Below are 9,370 nucleotides of genomic sequence, written 5' to 3' on the forward strand. Positions count from 1 at the left end.
CACCCCCAGATCAGTTCGCATATCGCAGTGCGATCTGCAAACTCGGATCGCATGGTGTGAACACCCATGCGATCCGATTCTGCTGCGGGCCAAAAAAAGGGTCCCGTGCGAATTTGCGGCGGGTGCGGCGGGTGTGGCGGGTGCGGCGGGTGCGGCGAATGGCTGAACTCGAATCGCACAGAGATCGGATGTGATTTGCACTGCAGTGCGGTGCGAATCACATTCGTTCTCATAAACCGCTGCAATGTGAACCCAGCCTTAGTGACACTGGCGACGGGGGGTGATCACGGGGTTAAACCTTTATTGGGGGGGTTAGGGGGGTACATTAGAACTAAAGGGGGCTAACCCTAACTGCCCTAACAGTTATTACAGTCACAAATGACACCAATGCAAAAAAAAAAAAAAAAAAAAAAAAAAATGACATTGGTGTCACTGTGACTGGGGGGCAGGGGTAATTGGGGGGGTGATCGGGGGGTAAAGGGGGGGTGTGAGTGTGCCTGGCATGTTCTACTGTGTGTGGGATGTGTTGGTGCAACTCACTGATCCGCTCTCCTCCGTGTCGGAACGAAAAATACCGACACGGAGGAGAGAATACATCACTTCCTCTCCTGTGTTTACATTACAGGAGAGGAAGTGATGTCACCGGGGATTTCCATTCGTCGGGAGCGATCGCGAGGGGGTGGCCATGAATGAATGGCCGTCCCCTCGTCCGGGATCGCTCCCGAACGAAAACCGACCGCCGCAGGCACCGGGCGGGGGCCCGATCGGGCCCCCGACCCGCGGGAGGCAAAGCACGTACATGTACGTGCTTATGCCTGCCCGTGCCATTCTGATGACGTACATCGGCGTGAGGCGGTCGGCAAGTGGTTAAAGTGTAGCTCCAGTCAAAAAAACTATTTTTAAGCTTTTTGGAAAACATAGGGAAGGGTTATCACCCCTGTATAATTTGTTTTGTCGTACATCTTTTTTCATCTCACTTGCTGTTGTCTCCTTCCGTTTGCAAGTAGGAGATGTTTGTAAGTTGGATGTTTGAAAGTAGGGGCCTGCCCTATACGCTCTGCAGAAATGGCGGAACAAGGTGTTGGTTTTGTCACAACATTGTAAGCCCTCAAAGTGACTCTTGGTGGGCGCTGGAGCGCCCTGCTGTGAACGATTAGATCAAGAATTGTAATTACATGCCATTGTTGAACAGTGGTAGAAAAATTGACCTTTGGTGGTTGTGGTGCTGGTGCCACAACACTATAAGTCCTCACCGTTACTCTGGGTGGGCACAGGAAGGGGCCCTCCTGTGAAATATTATATCAAGAATTGTAATTACATGTCCCTGTTAAACAGGGGCAGAAAAATTGGGCCTTAGGCACTGGTGCTGGTGCCACCACACTGCAACCTCTCCCATATACTTTTGTTTTATTGCAGGAATTAGCCCTGCTGCAAAGCATTGCGTCAAAAATTGTAATTAAACGCCCCTGTTAAAGAGGGGCAGAAAAATTGGGACTTAGGCACTGGTGCTGGTGCCCCCACACTGCAACCTCTCCCATATACTCTTGTTTTATTGCAGGAATTAGCCCTGCTGCAAAGCATTGCATCAAAAATTGTAATTAAACGCCTCTGTTAAACAGGGGCAGAAATATTGGGCCTTAGGCACTGGTGCTGGTGCCACGACACTAGAACCTCTCCCATATACTCTAGTTTTATTGCAGGAATTAGCCCTGCTGCAAAGCATTGCATCAAAAATTGTACTTAAATGCCCCTGTTAAACAGGGGCAGAAAAATTGGGCCTTAGGCACTGGTGCCGGTGCCACGACACTGCAACCTCTCCCATATACTCTTGTTTTATTGCAAGAATTAGCCCTGCTGCAAAGCATTGCATCAAAAATTGTAATTAAACGCCCCTGTTAAACAGGGGCAGAAAAATTGGGCTGATGGCATCACCCAGAACCAGAAATGTTCTTCCAACATATCAGCGGAGGAGGAAGAGGATAGACAATCAACATAACAGGACAGTCACTCAGCATCAGCATAGGCAGTCTTGAAGGGATATGATATTTCAAAAAAAATTATTCGGTTACATCAGCTTCAGGTGCTTGGTAGCTGTGGGTTATCCAAGACTGATTCGTCTTGATGAAGGTCAGTCGATCAACTGATTCGGTGGACAGGCGCACCCTGTGATCGGTAACAAAGCCACCAGAAGCACTGAAGGTGCGTTCCGAAAGAACGCTGGATGCAGGACAGGCCAGTAGCTCAATTGCATACTGTGCAAGCTCTGGCCAGTGATCCATCCTCAAGACCCAGTAAGCCAGAGGATTTTCGGTGGGAAAGGTGTCCAAGTCTGACCTTGCCCCTAGGTATTCCTGCACCATGTAAATCAGACGCTGGCGATGGTTGCTGGAACCGATCATACCTTGGGGCTGCGGACTAAAAAATTGTCTGAAAGCATCAGTCAGACGGCCACCTTCTCCACCGCTCCTTCTGACCGATGCCTCAGCAACACGTTGTCCAGGACCAGGAGTTTGTAACCTCTCAGTCTCTGGGAACGCGTTGCACAGACCTTTCTGCAAGGCCTCCCGGAGATGTCTCATCCTCTGCTCCCTCTGCGATGGCAAGATAAGGTCGGCAACCTTACCCTTGTACCGTGGATCAAGGAGAATGGCCAGCCAGTAATGGTCCCTCTCCTTGATCCGAAGAATACGAGGATCCTTCCGCAGGCTTTGCAGGATCAGGGAGGCCATGCAGCGTAGGCTAGCTGAGGCATTCGGTCCGGAGTCCTCTGGGTCACTAAGGGCAACATGATCCGCAGCTACCTCCTCCCAGCCACGTACAAGTCCACGTGTTTCTTGGGACTGTAAATCATCCCTACAAGACAGCTGCTGCTGCTGCTGCTGCTGATGCTGAGTGCCAGCCTCCACCTCCATGCTGACACAATCATCCTCCTCCTCCTCTTCCTCCTCCTCATCCTCTTCCTGTGTGATGGGTGGCACAGCAGGAACACTGTCTGGATAAAGGGGGCCTTGAGAGGCAAGGAAGTCCTCCTCTTCCTGCCTCTGTTCTGCCTCAAGTGCCCTGTCCATAATTCCACGCAGCGTATGCTCCAAGAGGTGCACAAGAGGTACAGTGTCCCTGATGCATGCACTGTCACTGCTCACCATCCTTGTGGCCTCCTCAAACGGTGACAGGACAGTGCATGCATCCCTGATCATGCCCCACTGGCGTGGTGAGAAAAAACCGAGCTCCCCTAACCCTGTCCTGATGCCGTAGTCGCACAGGTACTCATTGATGGCCCTCTGCTGCGTGTGCAGCCGCTACAGCATGGCCAACGTTGAGTTCCACCTGGTGGGCATGTCACATATAAGGCGGTTCTTGGGCAGGTTCAACTCCTTTTGGAGCTCAGCCAGCCGAGCACAGGCATTAAATGATCGGCGGAAATGCACACAGACTTTCCTGGCCTGCTTCAGGACATCCTGTAAGCCGGGGTACCTGCCCAAGAACTGCTGCACCACCAGGTTAAGGACGTGAGCTACACAGGGCACATGGGTCAGTTGTCATTGTCGCAAACCGCCATTCCTGGCTTAAGCTGGCGTGGCGCCAACCACCTCTCGGCCTGCCCCTGCAGAGCTGACAAAACATCCGCCCCAGTGTGGCTCCTGTCCCCCAAACAAACCAGCGCAAGCACGGCATGGCATTGTTTTGCCTGCGTACTTGCGTAGCCCCTGGAACGCCTACGGAGCACCGCTGGTTCTGAGGACAGAGCACTGGAAGAGGCCATGGAGGAAGAAGGGCCTTAGGAGGGAAGGAGGGGGTGGAGGAGAGAGGTGTGTCACAACCAGTAGTAGCATTTTGGAGGCGTGGTGGCGGAACAACCACCAACACTACTGCACCTTGTCCTGCATCCTTCCCAGCTGCCAGAAGAGTGACCCAATGGGCCGTGAAAGACAGGTAACGTCCCTGTCCATGCCTGCTGGACCATGAGTCAGCGGTAATATGCACCTTACCGCTGACTGCCCTGTCCAGCGAGGCAAGGACATTGTCTTCCACATGCCGGTAGAGAGCTGGAATCGCCTTCCGTGAGAAAAAGTGGCGTTTGGGGACCTGCCACTGAGGAACCGCACATTGTACAAACTCACGGAAGGGGGCAGAGTCTACCAACTGAAAAGGCAGCAGTTGAAGTGCTAGCAATTTAGCCAAGCTAGCATTCAACCGCTGGGCGTGTGGATAGCTGGGAGTGAACTTCTTTTGCCGGTCCAGCAGCTGGGGCAGGGACATTTGCCTGCTATAATCGGACGTGGGTGTACTGCTAGCAGAGTGCCCGGAAGCACTTGGCTGTGACACACCTAATTCTACACCTTCATTCCTCTCAGAGCAGGTTTCAGAGAGGACTGAAGGTCTAGTGGGGTTGGAAATGCCAGCTGATGAGGAGCAAGGAGAGGTCCGCTTTGTTCTTTGGTGTGGGTCTTTGAGGTACGCTTGCCAACGAGCTGCATGGCAGGTCAACATATGTCTGGTCAAGCATGTGGTGCCCAAGCGGCTGATGTTTTGGCCACGCGAGATACGCTTGAGACATATGTTGCAAATAGCAGCAGTGCGATCTGATGCACTCGTCTCAAAAAAGGCCCACACCAAAGAACTTTTAGAATAACGCGCAGAGGCAGCGCCCTGCACAGGCGGAGCTCTGCGGTGTGATTCAGTCGGTGTGCTGCCCCTAAGCTGGCCTGCCTCGTTGGACATGTGCCTCCTCCTCCTCCTCCTCTCTCCTACCAGGCTCCCACGTGGAGTCAGTGCCTCATCATCCCCTCCCTCTTCATCGCTGTAGCAAACCTGGCAGTATGCTGCAGCTTGTGGAACATGACTGCCAGATTGCTGTCCTTCTTGAGCATCCCCTCTCTCTGCATTCACGCTACTGCCTTCCTCTAGCTGAGTGTCATCATCAGAGCCTACAAAACACGGGGCATCCTTCTGGAGCATGTACCCAACACTGTGCTCAAAGAGTTCAGGAGACTCCTCAGGAGGACGTGGTGGGTCTAGGGAAGGAGTCACTGATGATGACATTGAGAGGAGGGAAGACGATGCGTTGGCAGCTGCTTTGCTAGTACCCTGAGACTGGGTGAGAGAGGATGAGGAGGATGAAGAGGGCTTGGTCATCCACTCTAACAAGTCGTTGGCATGTTGCGGCTCAACATGTCCAGCTGCCAAAAAGAAGGACAAGCATGTCCCATGGCCACGTGCTGATGACAATGCACCGCGTCCACGACTAGCACTGTTGTCTCTAGACACAGAGCCTGCTTGCCCTCTTTTATTGGCTCGCGCCTGTCTGCCTCTCCTTGCTGGCCTTCCAGACATGGTAATGGCCTCAAGGGAGTTGGGTAAAACAGCAGTTGGGTAGTGTATATTGTGCTGGAGGCACACAACACCCACTAACTCCTGCAGATGCCTTTATTATAGAACACCAGAGATAAAGGGGTATATACAGATGTATACTGTGCTGTGCTGGAGGCACACACAACTTCCAATAACTCCTGCAGATGGCTCAAATAGAGAAGAGCTATGTAGGTGGATATAGCGGTGTGTACTGGGTACAGAACACGCAGACAGCACGCACTATCTCCTAACACTACTGACTGCAAGCTCTATTATAAAAGATAGCAAGATCGAAAATCGGCTGATAACAATCGGTGTATACTGTGTTGAAGGTACACAGAACACCCACTAACTGCTTCAGACGGCAAAACCCTACACAAGGCCGCCGCGCTGGCGGCCTTATATAGTGTGGTGCGTGTACTACACAGCCTGAGCTATGATTGGCCACAGGCATCCTGCCTGTGGCCAATCAATGGCTCTCTTCGCTGCTGGCGCTGTGATTGGCCAAGCATGCGGGGTCACAGTGCATGCTTGGCCAATCATGAGCCAGCAAAGCACTGCGCCATCGCAGTGCATTGTGGGCCGTGAGCGCCACACGAATTTGGCGCGAACGGCCCATAATGTTCGGAATTCGCCCCCAGACCAGCTCGTGTGATAGTAGAGAGAATCAAGTTCCGCCTATTACACGAGTCGGTCTGGGGGGGCGGGGCCATACACAGAGCCAGCCAGCGCTTTTATCCATAGGAGGAGATGCTGCAGGTACAGCCCGCCCTTTGTTCCACAGTGCCTGGATAGGAGGATCGGAGGGGCTGCAGGGGGCCCCCTGCCAATTCTCCTATCCAACTTATTTTACTGTCCCCAGTTCACCTTGTGCTCCCTGCCCCCCCCAGTGCTCTCCTCCACCACACTCTCCTGCCCCCCCCCCCCTCCGGCTCTCCTCCACCACCACACTCTCCTGCCCCCCCCCCAGTGCTCTCCTCCACCACCACACTCTCCTGCCCCCCCAGTGCTCTCCTCCACCACCACACTCTCCTGCCCCCCCCCCCAGTGCTCTCCTCCACCACCACACTCTCCTGCCCCCCCCCAGTGCTCTCCTCCACCACCACACTCTCCTGCCCCCCCCCAGTGCTCTCCTCCACCACCACACTCTCCTGCCCCCCCCCAGTGCTCTCCTCCACCACCACACTCTCCTGCCCCCCCCACAGTTCTCTCCTCCCCTGTTCTTGCTGCCCCCCTGCTCTCCCCATTCTTCTCTAGCCACCATCCCAGTGCTCTCCACTCCCCCGTTCACCCCCCAGTGCTTTCCCCCCTGTTCTCCCCCCAGTGCTCTCCACTCCCCCCAGTGCCCCCCCACAGTGCTCTCCACTCCCCCAGTGCTCTCCCCCTTGTCCCCCCCAGTGCTCTCCTCCACCACACTCTCCTGCCCCCCCCCCACAGTTTTCTCCTCCCCTGTTCTTGCTGCCCCCCCTGCTCTTCAGCTCTCCCCATCCTTCTCTAGCCACCACTCCCAGTGCCCCCCCCCCCCCGTCCCTGTCCCCCAGTGCTCTCCCCCCTGTTCTCCCCAGTGCTCTCCACTCCGCCCAGTGCTACCCCCGCCCCCCCCCCACAGTGCTCTCCACTCCCCCTGTTCTCCTCCCCCCTCCGTGCTCTCCCCCTGTTCTCCTCCCCAGTGCCCTCCCCTCTGTTCTTCCCCCCCCCCCAGTGCTCTCCACTCCCTCCAGTGCTCTCCCCTCGTGCTCTCCCCCTGTTCCCCCCCTTCCCCAGTGCCCTCCACTCCCCCCAGTGCTCTTCCCCCCTGTTCTTTCTCTCCCCCAGTGCTTTCCTCCCCCCCAGTGCTCTCCTCCCCCCCCCCAGTGCTCTCCCCCTGTTCTTTCCCCCCAGTGCTCTCCCTCCAGTGCTCTCCACTCCCCCCAGTGCTCTCCCCCCTGTTCTTTCTCCCCCCTCCAGTGCTCTTCAGCTCTCCCCAATACTCTCCAGCCCCCACCCCAGTGCTCTCCAGCCCTCTACCCTCCGTGCTCTCCACCCCTGTTCTTTTTGGCTCTCCCCAGCACTCTCCACTCCCCACCCCTGTACTCTCCACTCCCCCTGCATTTTGCCCCCACCCATGTGCTCTCCAACCCTACCAGTGCTCTCCACCCCCCATAGTGCTCTCCAGTCCCCCGTGCTTTCCCCCTGTTCTTTCTGGTCCCCACTGGTGCTCTCAAGCTCCCCCCCATTTCTCTCCACTCCCCCCTCCTCTTTGTACCCCCCAGTACTCTCCAGCCCCCGTGCTCTCCACCCCGGGTTTTCTGCCCCCCCCCCCCCAGTGCTCTTCACCACCCCACACACTTAGCCCCCCCAATGCTCTCAGCCTACTGTGCTTTCTACCCCTGTTCTTATTGGCCCCCCAGTGCTCTCAAGTTCTCCCCCAGCACTCTCTGCTCCCCACCCCTTTTATCTCCACTCCCCCTCGCTCTTAGCCCCCACCCATGTGTTCTCCAACCCTGCCAGTACTCTTTGCTCCCCCTTCTCTCCAACTCCCACCCAGTGCTCTCCACTTCCCCAGGACCAGAGGACAGGCTGACTGGGGCCAGAAAATGAGGACGGCTGAAGGTGCAGGTGGTCAGGGACCACTCCATCTCACAGCAGACAGATCCTCTGGAAGGAGCACCATCCTCATCCAAAACGAGAACAGACCCTGCCTGCTGCTGGCCGTCATGGATATCCTGCTGGCATGCAAGGTACCGTACCAAGCATCAACAACACACCTTCCCACAGACTGGGACTGCAGACTGGGACATGGGGCACAGGAGGGGCTGCAATGATGGGCACAGTGAGGCTGCATTCACGGCACAGTAAAGCTGCATTTGATGGACACAGTGAGGCTGCATTTGATGGACACAGTGAGGCTGCATTGGTGGGCACAGTGAGGCTGCATTTGATGGGCACTGGTGAGGCTGCATTGGTGGGCACAGTGAGACTACATTTCATGGGCACTGGTGAGGCTACATTGAGCTCTTGCATCAAGTTTGCAGTCTCTGACTATCTCCTGTAGCATGTCTGCAGTCTCTGAGGGAGTCTGGAGAGGAGTCAAGAGTGGGAGCACCGCCAGGATGGGGGTCATGTGAGACGTCAGACTTGTGTGGACTGTGATCAGGAGACTATAGGATAAAACCAGAGCCACCAAGCTGGAGCCGACTGACTGAGCCCTGCACAGTGCACCTGAGAGGAGGCAAGTGAAAGCACCGCCAGGCCAGTCAGGGTGGGGGGGTCACTGATGTAAGGGGGAGTCAATACGATAATGTAAGGGGCACTGATATAAAGGGTTTCCTCCTTATATTAGTAATCCACTCCCTTACCTTAGAGTATTCTTTCTGCAGAAGGTGCCCCCCGCCCCACGTTCTGAGTTCCTGGGGTCCCCCTTGATGATTGATCACTTACCACTATTAACTGGTAAAATGTATGGTTTTCCCCTTCATGAACAAGAAAATAATGACGTTATGCGGTTGGGCTGGTATAATAATGCTGTGAGGCTGGTATGACATTTTTTCCAGGGCTGGTTTTTGAAAGCATGGGCGTCCGCAAGGTTACTCAGGTGGCTGCGTACCATGCCCATATAGCCTAGAGAATGTACTTCTTTTTACATTGCAATACATCTGTTGTTGCCATATTTTTATCTTGATGAAAACAGCCAATACAGTGACAGTATGAGATCAAAATATGACCACAACAGATGTATTGCAATGTAAAAAGATGTACATTCTCTAGGCTATATGGGAATGGAACACAGCCACCAGAGTAACTTCCAATACAAAGTGAAGATGAATTATCTGTTATATAACACATATGTATTATTAGTGGAAAGATTTTCATGAGATTGTCAAAAAGGGGCGGAGCATGAGCGGCCTTAAAATGATGCCCCCCCTTGGAAAAAGTTCTGCGGACGCCCATGGGGGGGGGGGGGGGGGCTGACATATGTACAGGTGTGAGGGAGGCTGACATATATAAAGAATTGAGTGCATACAGGTGGGGTGGCCGG

The sequence above is a fragment of the Lithobates pipiens genome, unplaced genomic scaffold, assembly GCF_037356315.1.
Source record: "Lithobates pipiens isolate NorthernLeopardFrog02 unplaced genomic scaffold, aLitPip1_a1.2 Scaffold_22, whole genome shotgun sequence".
Taxonomy (NCBI): domain Eukaryota; kingdom Metazoa; phylum Chordata; class Amphibia; order Anura; family Ranidae; genus Lithobates; species Lithobates pipiens.